The sequence below is a fragment of the Dromiciops gliroides genome, chromosome 4, assembly GCF_019393635.1.
Source record: "Dromiciops gliroides isolate mDroGli1 chromosome 4, mDroGli1.pri, whole genome shotgun sequence".
In the NCBI taxonomy this organism is placed as follows: domain Eukaryota; kingdom Metazoa; phylum Chordata; class Mammalia; order Microbiotheria; family Microbiotheriidae; genus Dromiciops; species Dromiciops gliroides.
Window position 1 is genome coordinate 172,601,447 of NC_057864.1, and position 18,314 is coordinate 172,619,760.

At 41.0% G+C, this 18,314-nt stretch overlaps 1 protein-coding gene and 1 pseudogene across 1 annotated transcript in view; one reads left to right on the forward strand and one right to left on the reverse strand.

Moving 5' to 3' along the window:
- Positions 1-2,393: 2,393 nt before the first annotated feature.
- Positions 2,394-18,314, reverse strand: part of STXBP4 (syntaxin binding protein 4) — a 240,921-nt gene continuing 225,000 nt past the window's right edge. Inside the window, exon 18 of the mRNA XM_044004740.1 lies at positions 2,394-2,942. The gene's annotated coding sequence lies outside the window, so the exon portion shown is untranslated. The remainder of the gene's footprint in view (positions 2,943-18,314) is intronic.
- Positions 3,165-3,497, forward strand: LOC122755858 (annotated as a pseudogene).

Below are 18,314 nucleotides of genomic sequence, written 5' to 3' on the forward strand. Positions count from 1 at the left end.
CCCTGCCCTTCCCCCAAAGCCACAGCAACACTGAGTGTTTTTCTACCAAACCATAGGTGCTACAGGTGAACTAATTTTTCATGTATTTGGAGGTTATAGGCGAATAAAACAGTAACTTTGTATTTCTTAATGGGGAGGGGGAAGGGACAATGGATCTGTAAGAATTTGATAATGATTCCTTGATGTGTCCCAGAGAACTTCTGGGGTGCTCTGCGCCCATAACATTAGGCACAGTGTAATATGCTGAAAAGGGCATAGGTTTTAGAATTAATGGATCTGGGTTCTGGCTTTTCCACTTACTAGCTACATAGTCCTGGGTCTCTGAGCCTCAGTTTTGTCATCTGTAAAATGGTCATAAGAATGCATATTCTAACTACCTCCCAAGGTTATTATAAAGATTAAATGAAAGATGTGTACAGCACATTATAAACCATAAAATGTTCCCTAAATGTCCGTTATTATTATCAGCAGTAATGATTGTTATCAAATTTCAGAGATGTTTTAGTAGACCTCTCCATTTTTGTTTTGAGCACCACTATCTTTACCATCACCAGAATCACAATTCCAAGTGTCATCTCTGACACTCCTCATTTTCACTTATGTCATAGATCCAGTAAATTGCCAAATCTTTTCATTTCTGTCCCCTCTCACATAGCTAACACTTCAGATCAGGCCCTTGACAACTCTCACCTGGACTATTGCAAATGCCTTTCTTCCCGGAGTCATTCCCAACTACAATTGTAGTGGAGATGGATTTAATTGATCAAATTGATCGTGAGGTATCCCAAAGAATTACAAGACTCAGTGACTCAGTTTCCCAAATTTTATTGAAAAACTGTTGACCACAGGGAGAGAACCATGGAGATAGGTATCTCAAATTGGAAGAGGAAAATGATTCTATTTATTGTGAGAAAAAGTAGATTATCTCCTCATTATCTTAATCTCCTCATGGGAGGTTCCTGGAAGGGTTTATCCTAATTTGGACTTCCTGATGTCCTAAGACAGCCTCCAAGGTGGGTACCTTTTTCCCTGGAGGTGTGTTTTGGGGTTTTAACATGTGATAAGGTGAACCTAAGGACACATTTGGCCCTTTCTGTGCATGTTCCTAAAGACATGCTTAAACTTGTCAGACCCAGAGGGTCTCTGTGGTTTTTTGGGGGTGGATCTCTTTATTTTAAGATCTGGTTTCTAGGTGTCCTGTCATCTAGTAATATTAGTGGCTATTAATGGTTAATGGTTCCTAGTTACTGTCTTTGTTGATGGTGAGGGTTGAAAAGGACAAACCCTCTTGGTCACAGTAAGAACACAAACCTTAGTGTTTCTCTGTTAACCCTTTTAGGTACTGTTGATAAGGACTCAAGCCTCAGTTTATCTGTTAACCCTTTTACCCTCCTCCATCACAATCTTTTCTTCACATAGCTGCCAAGGTGGTTTTCCTAAAGCATAGTTCTGAGCATGATACTCCTCATTCTGTTCCCCTCCCCCAGTAAACTCCAGTGGCTCCCTATTACCTCCAGGATCCAATAGAAATTCCTGTGCTTTGCCCTTTAAACCCTTTACCACCCTGCTCCTTTCTACCTATCCAATCGTGCCTGATTCTCCTTCACATACCCAATGGTCCAGCTCTATTCATTTGCTATTGTTATGGGGGAAATGGGGTACGGGGTTTGGGTTAGGGGTAGGGGTTCTTAGGAATTCCTCTTTAAAAAATTATACCCTCTTGCACACAAAAGCAGTTAGAATAAGATGGTAGTTTATTTAGGGGCAAGGGAAGGGAAGGGGGCAGGGAAGGGAAACCATGAAACCAAACTTATCTCCCCAGGGTTAAGGGAGAACAGAATGAAGGATGGAGGTCCCAAAGCTAGCTTAGTCCAAACTGGTTCCACTTATCTCTCTAGGCTTATCTGTCCTCTGGTTTAGTTTCTTTTTTTTTGTTGTTGTTGTTGTTGTTGAGGCAATTGGGGTTAAGTGACTTGCCCAGGGTCACACAGCTAGTAAGTGTCAAGTGAGGTCGGATTTGAACTCAGGTACTCCTGAATTCAGGGCCGGTGCTCTATCCACTGTGCCATCTAGCTGCCCCTGGTTTAGTTTCTCAAGGAGAAGATTCTTTGATGTGCCCCAGAGAACTTCTGGGGTGCTCTGCACCCCATGACACTGTTCATCACAGATGACACTTCCTCTCCCATTTCCGAGTCTGCATGAGGTGTTCCCTCATGCATACAAGGTGCTCCCTCTTAGTCTTTACCCCTGAGATTCTCTGGTTTCCTTCAAGGGCTCAGCTGATGGACCATATTCTATATGAAGCCTTTTCCTTGTGAGCCTCCTCTCCCCCCCCCCCCCCCCGGCTGTTAGTGTCTTTCCCACAAAATTATCTTGTAACAATTTTGAATATACTTATGTAATAGAGACTACCTTGGCCCTCCCTACATGGAAGCTAGATTTGCTCCTTTTCTCCCCACTCCTCAAAGTGCCCTGAAGGGAGCTTACGGGAGTGTCTAGACTCTCTTCCAGTGGCTCCAGCCCCTATTGAAGATATTTCCTGAATTTGTATGGAGACTCCCTTCTTTACAAATGAAATCGGAGTCCTCCATATCCTAGTTTCATTTAGCTACCAGTGGATCAACGTTTTACAAAGGATTGGTTCCTTCAAAGGTATAACAAAGGCAGAAACATACTCTTTGACATGTGGGGCATAATTCCACCACCACCACTCCCTCATACTCTGGGCAGGGAAAGAGGATTAGGTTCACAGTTTAGCTCAGTTCTTTTATAACACAGTCACAATTTCCAAGTCCAAAATCCACCTTGGGCTTGAGTCCTGGGAACCCTGGTTTTTTAGGGCTTCCCTGTTGGGTTTTCTGGCTGCAACAACCCCATTGGAATTCTGGCTCCGAGGTCACCTTGGTTCAATTCCAGGTCTAGTAGGGATTACCATTTTGTGTCTAGAAACCGAGAAATAGAAAGGAAACAAAATAGAGGAATTTAAAACAAAACAGAAGCCCATCCCTCTTTACTAGGTCAGCTAATACCATCCAAACTGTGAGTAAATGCAACACCTATGGAAGCTACATAGGAATGAATATGCAAGAGAGAGATAGACTTCCTTTTTCCTCCATCTTGAAGCCTGGGAGGCCTCCTGGAAACAGGATTTCTAGAGCAGCAAAATGCCTGGAAGACTGTAGTCCAAGGCCATTTTTGCTGTCTACAAGCAAGGCCTGTGAAACCAGAGGGAACATACAGCTCTTTTGAAAATTGAAGGAGTCTATGCTCGGGATGAAACTGAATTCTATTTGGGCAAGAGGTGTGCTTATGTATAAAAGGCAAAAAACAACACAGTGACTCCTGGAGGGAAACCCAACAGAACAAAAATGATCTGGGGGAAAATTACTTGGGTTCATGGTAATAGTGGAATGGTTCAGGCTAAGTTCGGAAGCAATATTCCTGCCAATGCCATTGGACACAGGATCTGAGTGATGCTGTATCCCTCAAGGATCTAGAATATGAAAATTGATTGAATAAAATTACACATTTTTTGCAAATGTAAAAAAAAAAGAGACAGACAGAGAAAGACGGACAGAGACAGAGACAGAGACAGAGAGAGACAGAGAAAGAATCCAATAAATATTTATTGCCTATGACCACTAGGTACTGTGCTAAGCACTGGGGGATGTTGTTGAATAATTTCAGTCCTGTCCAACTCCTGGTGACTTCATTTGGGGTTTTCTTGGCAGAAATACTGGAGTAATTTGCCATTTTCTTCTCCAACTCTTTTTACAGATGAGGAATCTGAGACAAACAGGGTTAAATGACTTGCCCAGCTTCACACAGTAAATGTTTGAGGTCAAATTTGAACTCAGGTTTTCCTGACTCCAGGACTGGAACTCAATCCAGTGCACCACCTAACTAGAGGATACGATTTAATAAAAAGAAAGACAGTTTTTGTCCTCAAGAAGGGGAACTTGAAATTTGAACCCAGGTTTCCTGACTTCAAATCGAGGCTTCTTTCCATTGTTCTGTGATACTTTTTGTTATATAGTATTGTATGGAGCAAACTGCCTCAGTTTACCCAAATAACTCGAGGAGACCACCAAGTCAAGCAGAGACAGATTTATTACATCCTCATGAGGACGGGCAAAACCCAATTACACATTGAAGTCTTGCAAAGATATGCCCAATCCTCTAGGTTTTTATAGTAATCTTGAAAAGGACTGTCCCCACGTACACCTAGGGTGGATGAGCTCACAATCTAACATCCAATCCTGTCTCACCCAGGGTGCGTATGGAGACATGCGTACGTGTTCCAGGGACAAGGGGGAAAAGGGGAGGGGGAACAAGGTCAAACCAAAGGAAAAGGAAACAGGGGAGTGAGAGTCAGATGTTTCACATCTCACAGTTCCCACTGACTCCCCTCTCCAGGCCCCTGTCTCTAAAGATAAGGATGACAGGGTTAAAATTTATCTTCGGCTATGTTGGGAAGAAAAGAATAATCCATTGTTGGGACCCCAAGGCCAAGGGGATTCTGCTCTGAGAAAAAGAGACAATGTTACTTAACATCTGGTCTCAACTCAATGGCTGCATTCTGTGCCTAGTCCCATCCTTTCTTCTTGAGTCCCGAGTATTGAATTGGTGGGCAAACTCCCTGACCCACTGACTGGGGTTCTGACACATGATAGATTGCAGACAAAACTAATATGTAGCTGACAAGTGGGGAGACTGAGCAGAAGTAAAAATACTGTTAATTGGCAATAAAACTTAAAGAAGACAGTGAGAATTTTGACAAGCAATAAACTTCTAACAAACTATACTGGGGCAGGTCTGGGTACCTTCCAGACCCCATGGTCAGAGTTTAATCTGACTCAAATCCATAATCATATCATACAGTATGATGTGATTTTAATGAGATAAATAAGAAGTATAGCAGCTAGAGTCTTGACTTGGACTTGGAATTAAGAAGACCTTGGTTCAAATCCTGCCAATGAAACTAAATGTGTGCCTGTAAGCAAGCTTCTCTTAATCTCTGAGTCGTAAGGCAATTTTCTAAGACTAGAAGTGAGGGAGAAGCTATGACCTGCCATCTGTGGAGGGCCCATCCATACCAATAGCAGACATCACAGGTCCCTTGACTTATTAATAACCCCAATAGCACAAGATGCGTTTTTTTCCTTGCTTACAGCCATTTGTGCTGGAATACTGGAAAGAAGCTTCTAATTAGGCTTTCCCCAGTTCTTTAGGGATCAGTGTAGAGCTCTGTGCTCACTGTCTGAATTATTTATGTTTTCCCCCCTCTAAAGTTTAAGGGGGGGAGGCGAAGATTCTTTTCCTTAGAACTCTTTCCATAAATTAAATTTGTAGCATGTTCAAAAAATATGGACAGAGGAGGGATAAGGAGGAGGGGATAAGTAATTTATCATTTGGTTTAATTGCCATTTTACTGATGCCAACTTCCTTGTTTCTTTCCCCTCTGATGTGTCATACACTGAAGAAACTTCTGTGTTTTGTGAAATGCGTGGGTCTCCCCCTCCCCCAGTATATTCTAACACTAAGGTACTTGAATGTGGCCATTTATTTCCAAGAGAGCTGGCACTGAGCCCTCACCATCTTTGGTATTATGCTGGAAAAACATGATTGTGGTGACATTTCGAACTTGGTGTAACCAATGGGGAGGAGAGTGGCCCAAACACTGGAAACAGCAAAAAGTTCTCATTAGATGGTTATTAGACAACTCTAGGTTGTCTTACATCAGGGAATCAAATTGTTGTAAAGGTCATCAGAAAGTACTTTGGTTCCCAAAAGGTGTTTGATATTTATCTTCATTCAAGCATTTTTTTCTTCCCTGATAAGCTTTGTCATCTACTTTTACAATGAGGCAAGTCAGAATCTTTATAGCATTGCTATAAATATATGACATCAATGGATTCTTCTGTAGTCATAGAGGGAACATTCCCATTGAGGGAATTTGCAGAGATTGTAGTTTTGGAGAAAGAAAAGATAGAAAAAGGTGTGGGACCTTTGCATGACTTTGATGATGCAAATGAAACAGAAAACGGAAAGTTTAGAGGGAGATGGAAAAAAATATCAACAACTATAAAACAAAATAAAATGTAATCCTACCCTTCAAAGGCCAAAATAACCTCCTTGGTAATGATAGCTAGCATTTATATAGTGCTTTACAGATATTATTTGATTTATCTTCACACTAATTTTGAGAAATAGATGCAATTATTATCTCCATTTTACAGATGAGGAAACTGAGTTAGAGGTTAGGTGACTTGCTCAGGGATACACAGATAATAAGTGTTTGAGGCTGAATTTGAACTTCCTGATACCTTTATCTGGCTGTTTAGTAATTCACCTGTTTATATATACTGAAAAACAGTGGACAGTGAAAAATAGAATATATAGAATATAGACTATATAGAAATATACATGGAAAAATAGAATATAGAATAAATGAAAGGGGTCTAAAGATTTCTCTTAAAAAATTCAACCCCAATTTTCTTCCATTCTCCTTTTAAAAGGTAGATTAGAGTGATGATAGACTTGGATTTGTAAAGGACCTTAGCATCATCTATCCCAACCATCTCATTCTATAGGTAAAGGCATTAAAACACAGGGGTCAACTTGGCCAAAGTTACACATCTCATTAAGTGGTAGAACAAGTACTCAAACCCAGGTGCTCCAACTTCAAACACAGTGACTTTCCTAATGTACCATAGGTTGTGTGGACTTTCTTGGGAGAGTTAAACATCTTTTTCCCTCTCTCTTTACCACTCTGTTGCCAGAAGACTAAATAGGGGCCATGGTTTTCTCTCGATCTTGTTTCCTGTGTGCTTCTGGGAGGCCCAGGTGCAGTGAGTGGTAGTTTCACCTCACTTCTATCTGCCTCATTTTCCTTACCCCTAAAATTGAGATTATAATTGCAATAACTTCTCAGGGTTAGTGTGAGGATCAACAGAGGCAATATTTGTGATTAAAAGTTCCTTAATAGGGGCAGCTAGGTGGCGCAGTGGATAGAGCACTGGCCCTGGAGTCAGGAGTACCTGAGTTCAAATCTGGCCTCAGACACTTAACACTTACTAGCTGTGTGACCCTGGGCAAGTCACTTAACCCCAATTGCCTCACCAAAAAAAAAAAAAAGTTCCTTAGTTAAGATAGAAGTAAAGGAATAGGTGTCATTTCCTGTGAATCATTTTTCCCATGAGCTGTTTTATGTTCTTGTTCTTAGTCAAATTTGCTTAGAACACATTTTTGTTGATAAATCAGTGCATAGATGGAGGTCTGGATAGCAGTGCTGGCTCAGCAATCAAGAAAATCTGGGTTGCAGTCTCATGCCTGACAGCTGTGTGCTGGTTGACAAGTCGCCTAAACTCTTGGTGCCTCAGTTTCCTCATCTGTAAAATGGAAATGATAATACCTATGATATCTATTTCACATGTTTATTGTGATGCTCAAATACAACAATATACATAAAGTGCTTTGCAAACTTTTAAGTGATATAAACCCAAATCAGGCCTCTTGTACTTTGAGGTAGGACAAGGTATTTGTACCTACTTATGTAACTAACTATAGGAGAATTTGAGCCTTCACTATTATTTATGTTTTGATTTTCCTCCATTAAAAATGTATGCATTTATTGATGGTAATATTAAAAAGCGTTCCTTGTCATATCTCTTTGTGTGAGTACCCTAGGCACATGCCTGTCTCCAGTCCTGATCCCTCATTCCCTGGTCTAGGTTATTCTGTTTGGTTTAGATGAAAATGTGATTTTCAAATGCCCAAAGAAGACATGAAATGCTATGTCTAGTATTTAAAGTCCTTTGAACCCTGTCCCCTTTCAGTTTTCTTACATTTAACTCTACATACCAATGACACTGGCCTATTTGTGGTTCCTTGAACATGACACCCTTTTACATGCTGTACCTCATACCTAGAATATTCTCCTTCACTTTTTTTTTTTTTAGTGAGGCAATTGGGGTTGAGTGACTTGCCCAGGGTCACACAGCTGGTAAGTGTTAAGTGTCTGAGGTCAGATTTGAACTCAGATCCTCCTGAATCCAGGGCTGGTGCTCTATCTACTGCGCCACCTAGCTGCCTCTCCTTCACTTTTGACTGCTGGCTTTCTTTAATAATAATAGCTAGCATTTATATTGGGGCAGCTAGGTGGCACAGTGGATAGAGTGCTGGGCCTGAAGTCAGGAAGACTTATCTTTATCTTTATGAGTTCAAATCTGATCCCAGACATATACTAGCTGTGTGACCCTGGGCCACTTAACTCTGCTTGCCTCAGTTTCCTCACCTATAAAATGAGCTGGAGAAGGAAATGGCAAACCACTCTAGTACTTTGCCAAGAAGACCCCAAATGGGATCACAAAGAGTTGGAAATGACCAAGAATGACTCAGTAACAACAACATTTCTATTTTACTTACAATGTGCCAGGTATGTGCTATGCACTTTACAATTATTATATGATTTGGTTCTCATGACAACCCTGGGACATAGGTGTTATTATTATCCCCTTTCACCAATGAGAAAATTGAGATTAAATGACTTGGCCAAGGACCCACAGCAAGTAAATGTCTGAACCCAGATTTGAACAACTTGACTTGAGGTCAGGAACTCTATCCACTGTGCCAGCCTAGCTACCTTTAAGACTTAGTTCAAATACTGCCTTCTAAAAAAAGGTTTCTCCCATGATCCTCTGCCCGACAATCCATTCTCTAATAATGCCTTTCCTCTGAGATTACCTACCATTTACACTGTATATATCCTGCATATACCTAGTTGTTTGTTTGTTTGCCTCATAAGAATATGGATTTCTTGAGGGAGGGAACTATTTTTTGGCCTTTCTTTGTATCCCCAGTGTTTAGTCCAGTGTCTGACACATAGTAGGTCCTTAAATGCTTGTTGGCTTCCTACTTTATATAATAATAACAGCTCACACTAATATAATACTTTAAGGTTTACAAAGCATATTCCTCACAAGAGGTTGGTAGCTTAAGTGTAACTGAAGCTTGGCAATGTTGTCATTTGCCCATCGCCACCAAATTTGTAAGCCTTAAGAACCTCAACAAACATGTGGACAAGACATTCAGTAGCATTTACAATTTGATTCCCACCGCCTGCTTCAGTTTATGCCTTTCCTCCAGAAACATCAGATGGTATTTTCAGATCAAAGAAATCATCTGCTTCCTAGCAGATTCAGTTCATGTGCCTTTTGACAGGCAAGAGAACTCCAGCTCCCATCCTCATGAATGTGCCACATCGACAATTATTCCTTGCCACCCCTTTTTTCTTGCTTTCTGAGTGCTCCTTGCCTACTGCCTAGAAACATACACCGTCCTTGAAAAACCTTCACCTGACCCTTCCAAGTCCATAAGTTATCACCCTATGGATCTCTTCTCTTTCATGGCCAAAGTCTTGGAAAGAGTTTTCTCCTCTGAATGTCTTTGTTTATTTACCATCCATGCAGTTCTCAAGCCTCTTAAAATGAGCCTTCTGATGTCAAGAAACTTCTGAAACTGCTCTCTAGAAGTTCATCCATGATCTTTTAACTGCTTAGATGGTTAGAAATTCTGAAGATTTATAGAGACAGCTAGGTGGCACAGTGGTTAGAGCCCTGGACTTAGGAAAGCCTGAGTTTAAATCCCGCTAATTTGCCTTTGATCCTGGGCAAGTAATTTAGTCTCTCCTTACCTCACTTTCCTTATCTGTAAAATGAGGTTAAAATAGCATCTGTCACTGAGTTGGTGTCAGGATCAAATGATATGACATATATAAAATTCTTCGAAAACCTTAAAGTGCTTTCTGAATTTAAGCCGATGCTGCTACCATTACTTCTACTTCTACTACTACTACTACTACTACTACTACTACTACTACTACTACTACTACTACTACTACTACAACTACTACTACTACTACTACAACTACTACTACTACTACTACTACTACCACCACCACCACCACCACTTCTTGTTCTTCCTCCTCCTCTTCTTCTTCCTTTCTTCTTCCACTTCTCCTTCTTCCTCTTTTTCCTCTTCCTCTTCTCCTTTTTCCTCCTCTCCTTCTTCCTCTTCTCCTTTTCCCTCTTTCTTCTTCCTCTTCTTTTCCTTCTTCTTTTTCCTCTTCCTCCCCCATTCTTCTTCCTCTTCTTCTTCATATTTTACTCTTCCCCCTCCTCCCCCTCCTCTTCCTTCTCCTCCTCCTCCTCTTCATCCTCCTCTTCCTTCTCCTACTCTTCCTCCTTCTCCCTCCTCTTTTTCTTCATCAACGATGTCTTGGTCTTTATCCTTCTTGACCTCTGTGCAGCTTTTAACATTGTTTGGCATTCCCTCTCTGGATGCTCTTCTACTTTGGCTTCTATTAAACTTGCTCTTTCCTTTTATGGATCTGAATATTTTTTCCTCCCAGTCTCCTTCACTGGTTCACCATCCCATCTCCCTAATCCCTAAAAGCAATAAAAAGAACCATGAACATGAGGTGGTGTTATTCAACACTCTATTCCAGGTCTTCCTTTCATTCTATGCTCCTTCCCATGTCATCTCATAAACTCCTTTGGATTTCATTTGTCACCTTTACACAGGTGACTCCCAGATCTATTGATTCAGCCCTAATCAATATCTTTTGTGGCCTCCAGTCCCACACCACTGACATATGCTGGCCCAACTAGGTGATCCATAAGCATTTCAAATTCCACATGTCTAAAATGGAATTCATCTAAATTCACCCTCCCTCCAAACTTCCTTATTTCTTTCCAGAATAATACTATTCCCCCAGTCACTCAGGTTGGTATTATTCTTGACTCTTCTCTCTCACTCATTGATTCTCTCATTCCCCCTTCCCCAATTTAATTAATTACCAAGTTTTATTGATTTAACCTCTATTACCTATTGCAATATGCCTTCTTGCCCCCATTCACATGATGGGGAAAGGATTGGGAGGGCCTGCACCTGATTTCATGAATATAAAGAACTCCTGGGTGAGGAAACTCTCTTTACTAGCACAGGCCAGCATCTCCATTGCAACTGGAAGTCTAAATAAATGCCTTGAGAACTCAGAGGGTAAGTGATTTGCTTGGAGTCACTGAGCCAGAGATAGATATAGACCCAGATCTTCTGGGCTTCAAGGCCAGCTCTTTAGCTACACTGCCTCTCATAGCAAATATCCCTCCACTCACATGTAATCTGTTTTCTCATTTCTCATTGTGACCCCTTTTGGGGTTTTCTTGGCAGAGATACCGGAGTTTGCCATTTCCTTTTCCAATTAATTTTACAGATGAGGAAACTGAGGCAAACAAGTTTAAGTGATTTGCCCAGGGGGCCACAGTTAGTGTCTGAAACTAGATTTGAACTAAAGAAGATGAGTCTTCCTGATTCCAGGCCCAGCACTCTATCCACTGTATCTGCTGTAAGCATATCTTCTAAATTTTTCTACCTTTTATTTTTTTCTGGAAACTTCTGGAATCTTCTATGCTGGAAACTTCCAGGTTTTGTAGAAGTCAGGGGATATTTGTGGCAAATCGATGGTATGGGATGTTAGAGATGTGAATCCACTTAGATCTGCCTAAGTAAAACCCCAGCCTATTTATACAATTCATAATCCCTAACTGGATCATTAAACTTCCGAAGCATGGAGGGCACGAAGACCCCAGGTATCCTATTCATCAACCAGGAGTGATGAGAGCTTATTGTAGTTTGAATGTGACTTCTCGGACTATCATTGCTGAGCTTACTTTCTTATTCCATCCATTCCCTAGTGCTGATTGTGCCCACCCATGCCTTTTCTTCCTCTCTAATTCTTGTCCAAATTCTTCCATAAATCCTCCACAAAGGACTGAACCACCCTTGCAGAAGTGGTTCCTATTAGACCTTTAAAAATATTTAATGGATACTAGTGAAACACTTAAGCTGTCCAATCTTCACTCTTGCCATGCTAGGATCTAAAGCTTTAAAATAACTCAAAGGCTATCCAGTCTAATCCCTTCATTCTACAGATGAATAAACTGAGGTCCAGGGAAGAGAGTGATTTGTCTGTCCTAGGTCACATTGCTAGTAGAGAAAAGACCTCTTCTCCACAGCCCGACTATTGGGAAGGAAGCGACCTGTAGAGATCATCCAGTCCACAGCTGTCATTTGACATTGGGGAGTTATAGGGCCTCCATATGTATGACCTGGAAGTCACCCCAAAAGCCATCTAGTCCAGCCCTTCATTTTACCGATGAAGAAACTGAAGCTCAGGGAAGCTGTTTCTTGTCATGATCACACCAGTAGTAAGTATCAACAGCAGGATTTGAACCCAGGTCCTTTCACTCCAAAGCCAGTGCATGCCATTCTTTTTCTGTCTATGTTGTTGTTGAGTAGTTTCAGTCATATTCAACCCTTTGTGACCCCATTTGGGATTTTCTTGGCAGATACTGAAGAGGTTTGCCATTTCCTACTCTAGCTCATTTTACAGATGAGAAAATTGAGGGAAAAAGAGTTAAGTGACTTGCCTAGCTTCACAAAACTCGTAAGTGTTTGAGACTGGATTTGAATTTGTGTCTTCCTGATTTGAGGCCAGACTCGATGCCACCCAGCTGCCTCACATACCTGTAGTTGATGTCTTTTATATAGCTTTCTGCACACAGATATTGTATTTATTATAATATGCTGCAGCTATCCAAGGGAGAGATAGGGGAAAGTACGTTGTATAAATTTTGCATTTTTGTGTACATTTTTTTGTCCTCAATGGAATGAAGGCTCCTTCAGGAGAAGGACTGTTTCATTTTTTATTTCTGTATTCCCACTGGCTAGCACATAGTAGGTCCTTAAAATGCTTTTAGAATAGATGGAATTGAATCCCAAGGTGTCCTAAATTCCCTATAATAAGTACTTTTTTGCTTGTGTCTGGGAATTCTTCATTCACAAGCAATAATTGCAATCTTGATTTTCATCACAAAAGAATATTATGTTCTTTAGTTACTGAGAGGCAGGCATGTCAGCATGGATAGAGAGATGGCCCCAGAGGCAGAAGAACCTGCTTTCTAGTCCTTCCCATGACATATATCAGCCGTGTGTGATTCCATGTTAATTACTTCACTTATCAGTTTTCTAGGGCAGTTGTGTCAAAGTCAACTAGAACCATGGCCACTCAACCATACTTACAGATCTCTGTGGATATATATTAACTTAACACTATCCATGTTGTATTCTATTTTTACTTCTTTTAACTTGGACAACCATCTAGTAACATTTTGTTGTATTGTGTTTTTATTTAGTTAAATATTTCTCAATTACATTTTTTTTTTTTTGGTGAGGCAATTGGGGTTAAGTGACTTGCCCAGGATCACACAGCTAGTAAGTGTTAAGTGTCTGAGGTCAAATTTGAACTCAGGTCCTCCTGACTCCAGGGCCAGTGCTCTATCCACTGTGCCACCTAGCTGCCCCTCTCAATTACATTTTTTTTTTTTTGGCGGGGCAATGGGGGTTAAGTGACTTGCCCAGGGTCACACAGCCAGTAAGTGTCAAGTGTCTGAGGCCGGATTTGAACTCAGGAACTCCTGAATCCAGGGCCGGTGCTTTATCCACTGTACCACCTAGCCACCCCCTCTCAATTACATTTTAATCTGGTTTGGGCTGTCCTCAAGAGTTTTGTGGGCCTCAAAAGGCCCCACAACTCTCCAAGACTATAAATTGTGGAGAAAGTGCTTTAAGCAGAGGAGGTTTTGTCACCTAGAAATTCTCTGTACCATGGAAATCATAGGTCTACCCTCTACTCTGTTGAGAGGCCACACAATCTAGGAGGTAGCTCTGGTCTAGTAGGGAGCACTGGCTCTTTAGGCAGAGGACCTGAGTTCAAATCCTACCTGATTTTTTTTCTCTCTCTACCCAGAGACCTTGGGTAAACCTCTTTGGACATCAGCTTCCCCATCTATAAAATAAGAGCCCTCTAAGGTCCCTTTTAGCTTTGGATTTCTGACCTTGTGAGATCTAAGTCTGGCCTCTGGCACATACTGGTTATGTGAGCTTGACTAAGTCACTTACACTGCCCATGTTCTAAGAAACTAAGAGTATAAAACTGCAGGAAAGGTATTAACCTAAATTGGTAGAAGAGGTCTCTGACAAGGAAATTTTACAATTTTTAATTTAATTTAATTTTTTGCTATTTTCCCCAGTTGTCAGGGACCAGTATCTGTGACACTCAATATCAAAGGAGCCAGGACCATACTGAACTGCTCACCTGTCAGCTGATGATTTCCCCAATCTCAACGGCAGCTTCAGTGTTTTCACTCTGTAATAAAACCTGGCCAGGCTGAGACCAAAAGGGAAGCATTTATGCCTGTGACAACTTTCACATTTCTGGCAAGAAAAATCCTGAATAAGCAGCAGCTAATAAACCCGCCCCCAAAGGGAGGCGCACCTGACTCTGGTGAGCCACAGAGACAGATATTAAATGTAAACCTGTTTCTTACAGAAGGAGAGATTTAATTACTGGGAATGTAGGTCAGGCTTCCTTCACCGCCACACATCGATCCAACAAGATTGTGTCTCTCCACTCCAGAGATGGTGGAGGGGGAAAGCTGAGGCCCTAACAAGAACTTCCCATGTGGATACACGGCAAGAGGAAACCGAAGGACAAAAGGGCGAATGTATTTGAATTTGAAACATCTTTGTCTTCAGGATTTCTTGCGGGGGTGGTGTTCATTAATATTCCCAGGAGAGGTTTGAAGTCTTGTCCCTCTTTGAGCATGGCACTGGACCTTTGCCCAGGCTGTGCCATGTCTAGAAATTCTCCCTTCTCACCTCTGCCTCTTTTGATTCCTAGTTTCATTTAAAGATCAAGGGCCACCTCCTACATGAGGCCTTTCTTGTCCCTCCCTCTCCCCCAGCCCACCCCAGCAAGTAGTGGCTCTCTCTTTCCCCATTGTTACCTTGTAATTGTTCTGAATATATTTTGTATTTATTTACAGTTGTATCTTTTGTTTTTCCTAATGGAATGTAAGTTCTCTGAGGCCAGGGACTGTTTCATGTTTATCTTTGTATCTCCCTGTTCCTAGCACAGTGGTATGCAAATAGAAGGTATTTAATATATGCTTATTGACTGAACTTAAAAATGGGGAAATTTTTGCTTGGGTCCTTCCTTCCTTCCTTCCTTCCTTCCTTCCTTCCTTCCTTCCTTCCTTCCTTCCTTCCTTCCTTCCTTCTTTCCTCTCTTCTTCCTTCTCTCTCTCTTCCTGTCTTTCTGCCTTTCTCTTCCTCTTTCTTCCTCTCTCTCTTCCTCTTTGTTTATTTGTTTCTTTCTTTCTCAGAGTGACTAAACACTAGAATAGATCACTGAGGGTAATTATGTATAGAGGGGATTACTATGTCAGGGAGGAATGACCTTTACGGTCAATTTTATGATTCTATGATATATGGAGTTCTTTTTATTTTATTTTATTTTTGATTTCTGGAATAAAATAACAACTTCTATAACATAGTACAATAAAAAAAGATGATTGTGCATTGTGGTAAAAAGTGAAAGTTTTTAACTGTCGGTTAGCGAAAACTGAAGGACCACCCTTTCGGGGAGGAGACTGTGACGAAAGGCCATGCATCTGCTAAGTTTTCCAGTCCATCTGCTAAGCACTCCACTTCCAGGGTGCGAGCTTAAAAGGCAAGGAGAGAATGGAAGTGGGGTCTTTTTTTCTACTCTTCTCCTCCGCTGGTTGCGCGGCACACACAGACGCTGACTGAGGTTTGACTCGGCCCGGTTCTCCGTAACAGCACGTGCTTGACGTGGTTCTTAACCTCAGAGGTGGCCTTGGGTTTTTGGTGAGTCCTATACGGAATATAGACTAAGCTTAGATCTAATACTATTTGTTTGTATTTCTACTTTCCTATCTCTCTAATCAACATCACCTTGTAAGTTCCAAACAATAAAAGCTCTAACTAAAGATCAGAGGCTTCTTCCACTTACTGGTCTGGGAGATAAATAAGGGAAAGGTTAAAGGTGAGTTTAATGCTCTTGTATCCAATTTTAAATCTCACAGCATGAAACTGTGAATCTACCACACACAACTTGCTATTCCTTTCAAATATACAACAAAATTATCATGTAAATTTCTTTTTTTTTTCCTTCCCTCCACAGCCAGCTTGATATAGTAGAAAAGCTAGACCTGGAATCAAGCATCCAGGGTTCAAATTCCAGTGCTAGCTACTTGTGTGACACTGGGTAATACTTAACATCCTTCAGTTTCAGATGCCTTACCTGGAAAATGGAGACAATGTGGTATAGTGGAGAAAGTGATAGATTTGGACTTAATGGAACTGGCTTTGGATCCTGGCTCTGCTATTCATTGGGGAATGACTTTGAGCAGGTCACTGAATCTCTGTGGGACTCAGTTTCCTTAACTGCTATATGAAAATTTGGACTAGATGACCTGAAGACCCTTTGAGTTCTAGATCTATAGTCTTATAATCTCATGGGCTTTGGGAGAGGAAAGTGCTTTGTAAACCTAGAGTACCTTCTAAATGCTATTTCTGGTGCATAATGATTAAAGGCATGTGAGCTATTATTATTCCATCCTTGGAGACCATCAAGAAGCAAATATCTACCTACCCCACTTGGATGGTTCAGAAATTGATCTGCCTGAAGGCAGATGATCAGACCACATGATCTCTCTAGGTCATTGCTGTGATTCTTAATTAGTCCCACAAGACATATTGCTAGGGAGAGATGAATTCACTAGAGCATGCTCATTCTCTTGAAACCCTTTAGAATTGACCACATTAAATATGTACACATATATATATTCCTTAATAATAATCACTGAAAAGTCAATGTAGTGGTATAAAGTCTGCCTTAGAGTAAAGAATGCCTGGATTAAAATCCTGCTTTTAACACACAACGGTGGTGTGCTTTGGGCAAGACACTTAATCTGTTGGTGTCTTAAGGAATTCTTCTAGGCTATATAACTTATGGAGTAGGTGCCATTCTGCAGTGATAGAAGGGATTTCTTCATTGGAAGTTCTCCACCTCAGTGAAATCACAGGTCCGGTCTAAATAAAATAATAATAATTGGCACATTTGTTGTTCAGTCATTTTTCAGTTGTGTCTGACTCTCTGTGACCCGAGGTTTTTCTTGGCAAATGTACTGGAGTAATTTGCCATTCCCTTCTCCAGATCATTTTTAAAGATGAGGACATGAAGGCAAACAGGGTTAAGTGACATGCTCAGGATCATACCTCTAGTAAGTGTCTGAGGCCAGATTTGAACTAATGAAGATGAGTCTTCTTGACTCCAGGCTCTGTACTCTATGGTGCACTCTAGTGGCCCTAATTGGTACATAACACATTTTAAAGTGCGGTGCACTTAGCACATGTTTCCTCATTAGAACCTCACACCAGCCCTGGGAAGAAGGTGCTACAGATATTATTATCCCCATTTTATAGGTGAGGAAACAGAGGCTCAGCCAGTAAGTGTCAAAGGCAGGATGTGAACTGACCTGATCTTAACTCCAGGTCCAATATACTATCCCAAGACATTGTGCTACCTCTTAGAATCTTTCTTAGACTATATATTGTTAGACTGTGAGCTCCTTGAGGACATGAACTATTTTTGCTTTTCTTTGTATCCCCAGTGCCTGGCACACAGTAAGTATTTAATAAATGCTTGTTGACTCTCTTCAAAGTAGCTGAAGATTGTCACAGAAAAAGCTGCCATCAGATTAAATGCAGAGAAATGGGGAAAACTGCCTATGTGGAGGTGAAAACTAGGTGATATGGTGCATAGAGTGCTGGACCTAGAGTCAGGAAGACCTGAGTTCAAATCCAGCCTCAGACACTGAGTTCAAATCCAGCTGTGTGACCCTTGGCAAGTCACTTCACCTCTGTGTCTTAGTGTCCTCAACTGTAAAATGGGGATAATAATAGCGCCTACTTCATAGGGTTGTTGGGAGATATTTGTAAAGGACTTAGAGTGGCTGGCACACAGTAGGCACTTAATAAATGCTTATTTAAGATACTAGCTGTGTGACCCTGGGCAAATCATTTAACCCTTTTTGCCTCAGTTTCCTCAACTGTAAACTGAGGTAGAGAAGGAAATGGAAAACCATTCTAGTGTCTTGTACAAGAAAACTCTAAAAGGGGAGAGGGGTCATGAAGAGTCAGACATAACTGAAAGATGACTAAAAAACAACAAAACAAATTTTTATTCCTTTCACCCTTCCCCCCATGGAAATGGTGCCAGCCCATAAAAAGTTTTCATATTTTATTTCTTCCAAGATTCTATCATTGGAATGTCTGAACTGTCATGTATTTATTTTAAGTTCATTTTCTTATCCATCTTTTTTTTG